This window comes from Lactuca virosa, chromosome 1 (genome assembly GCF_052849685.1).
Source record: "Lactuca virosa cultivar CGN04683 chromosome 1, Lactuca_virosa_CGN04683_v6, whole genome shotgun sequence".
Lineage (NCBI taxonomy): Eukaryota > Viridiplantae > Streptophyta > Magnoliopsida > Asterales > Asteraceae > Lactuca > Lactuca virosa.
In genome coordinates this window covers 110,552,193-110,555,667 of record NC_136426.1, presented here as the reverse complement: position 1 = coordinate 110,555,667, position 3,475 = coordinate 110,552,193, and positions in this window count along the sequence as shown.

Sequence of the window (3,475 nt, the reverse complement as noted above, 5' to 3'; positions counted from 1 at the left end):
AATATATAAATCTCCAGGGTTTTTATAAAATATATTAAAAGAATTGGTGATTGAACTAATTATTGAGGGAATATTTGCTTTTCCTTAATTTATGGCAAAAGCAAACCACTACCACCTCACTCTATGATTAGCCACTCTTTCCCACTACCCCTTGTCTCCTTAGTGGACCTTTACAGCCAATCTCCAGCTCTTCCCATGTTCTAAGAGCTGGAGGATTGATCCTCTCTCCTCATTCTCCATAAAACTCTTGCATTCTACACTTAGCAACCAAGAACACTCTCCAAAATTCTCTCATCTTTTCTCTTAACTTCAAGAACTTCAAGGCTTTCTCCAGGGATTTCTTTCTTCAATTAGTAAGTATCTTCATCATTCACATAATTATTAAACTCCATTCTACTCAAATCATTGATATCTTACACAAGTTCCATCTTATTCGGTGTTAGATTCTCGAATCATCAAGACATCTTCTTAGTGTTCTTGAGTTGAACACTTCCTCTCTCTCACTTTCATCTACTGAAACCACATAAGGTGAGTTCATACCCGTACACTTACATGTTTTTCTTAAGTTTTAAGGGGGGAATACAAGTAAAATCATCAAGAACACAATTAAACTTTTTCTAACAGATTACATCAGAAAAGATGGACGTTAATCACGGACTGTTTTGGTCAACTTAAATATTTTAGTTTTCAAAACTGTTTCAGGTGCAAGTAGTTCAAACTCTTAGATTTAAAATGGCTACTTGCACATCTCCATATGATTTTTTTACAATTTATGGTGATTTTTACAAAACTGCCTGTCATTTCAGAGGCAAACCCGTACCAGTCTGTGATTATGAACATTTTCACCTCTGTTAGAGATCACTAAAAATCATGATAAAATTTACGAACAAACTAGACTCATATTCCAAACTCTCAAAATTTGCGGATTTGGATTTAGAGCTTTGATGATTTTTCTATAAATTTTCTAAGAACGGTAACAGAAACTGTTTTTAACGAAAAGTTGCTGTTAATTTCATATCACCTTGTAACATGTTGAGCAAGGTGTATATCTTTATGTGATTATATGTTACTGCAATATATGACATTTTGTCTTAATATTTAGACACACATCAGTTTACAAATGGATTTGGTCATATAAAATACAAAGAATAACAAGTGATTATAATCAAAGTACAATAGATACATTCAAACATTAAATAAACTATTTTGAATATAGTTTGCATACATTACCACGTACTACCCTTGGTTGATAAACTATAATAGGTATAGTTTATGATACATTACATAACACATACATTTAAAAAGGGTACATTTATACAAAGAATATTTTCATTAAGCAAGGTACGGCCATACGGTACCAAATTTTCATAATACGTAATTCCGTTAATGACTTTGTGAGACATTTACTTCAAATTACCATTAAGTCCTGTATTGTAACCAGAGTCTCCTTGAGGGAGAGCGTGATACTTGTGTATAGATCTATATTGGGTTTGACAAACCCACACCTAAACTGCATGCAACAGTTAGACCGATAGGTCTGGGGTGACAAATGTCATAACATTTCCGACGCCTGAAGAACGTCGTTTTAGGCAACCTTGGTCATAGTATGGTTATAATAAACTCACATAAAGTATTAACAAACATTGGAATTTACGGGAACTTCATTAAAATTTAACGAGTTTATGTCGATTTAAACTTGCATTGTTTTACTATAAATATGACAAATTACTTGTACATTTCGGTCTTTGGATTTTAAGACTACATTTACACATTAAGGAAAATATTGGATTTTTCTAACACAAATACTACTTTTACAAACGAAAGGCTTTTAATAATACCAAACAAAAGCTTATGAACTCACCAACCTTTGTGTTGACACTTTTTCAAACAACTTGTATTCTCAGGAAATCATTAAACAGGTAATCAAGTGCTTTTGAGGATGGGACGCTAAGGCGTCTACTATTTCATATTTTATCAACATATTGTAATTGATTCGTAAACATGTAATTCATACAATGATGTAAATTTTTTTAATTATATATATGTTGGTTGTGTTTGCTTGAATTACTATTACAATTGCTGTTATGATACTATACATGAAGTCCTCCACCCCCGGACGTTTCCGCCATCCTTGGTTTGGGGGTGTGACAAATAGGAACTTAAAAGAATTAGTTAATGGATTTTACCTAAAGTAGAGTCATACGTTTTGACTCTCCCATCTCTTAGATCTCTTAGGTAAATAGGGCAGCTTCGTCTCTAATGCCCCTTCTCTTGGCAATAAAAGCAAATTGACTCTTTTGGAACAACACACGAAACTACTTCTGACTTTGCCTTTTTCTTATGATCAAACTTTTCGATCATGGCATGCCTTTCGTTGCCATTGTCTATATCCATAGAGGTATGGAAGGCAGATCCACCAATCAACTTTGCTTTTCCAGTGCGCCAAATTATTGCTGATTCAGCAGCAATAAGCATATAGGTGAGATCGATGAGGGTTACGTCGTGGTTCATCATATAGTACTCTCTTACGAACTCACTATATGAGTCAGGAAGTGACTGAAGAACCCAGTCAACAGCCAGCTCCTCACAGACAACAGACCCCAACATTCTTAACTTATCAATGTGCGACTTCATCTCTAGGACGTGTGCACACACTGACTTTCCTTCTTCATGTTTACTTGCCAAAATGGCTTGAGTGAGTTTGAACTTTTCAACCTTTTGAACTTGTGGGTTAGGGAGAACAATAGGAGGAGGTGGAGGAAGTGAAGCATGATCTTGTGTTCCTCTATCGAATCGTGGAATATCATCTTCATGTGAAAAGCTTGTTCCACGGGATTTGGGAAGACCATAGTTGTCATACTTTGACATCTACAAAACGGGAGAAAAATTCAAGTTAGTTGATTGATTGAGTCCTTAATAAATCACCCAAATGAGATATTAAGGCTAGGACCCAACACAATACTCTACAACTTGGGAGAGGGATGCCGTAACCCAAATTGCAGAACATTTGAAGGTAAGTGAATGACGATTCACTAATTTCCACCATGAAAAACGAAAAAGAAATTTAAGTTTTAAATCTATTGAAAATTCCTAGATCTTTTGAGATTCATTGAACATTTCAATGGCATGTTTAAATCTCGATATGCCCCTCGATTTGTGACTGGGATGCCGAGGATCACAAAGCAGGGTGTGAATAACCATGCAAACTTACATGGTGCCCCCAATGTTACAGTCACCTATTCGATGTGCTGGTTAACCACACACGCTCCACCGAATTATGACAAACAATGAGTCACCCTTTGCTACCTTTGCTTAGTACCATTTAGTGTGCCGGTTAGCCACACACGCTCCACTAATGTCTTCGCAAGGGCACAAAGTGTAATTTCATGGAATTCCATCAATTCACTTTTGTCTAAAGTAACTAAGATTGGGAATTTTGTATAAGAAATTTAGTTACTTAATACTTCATTATACT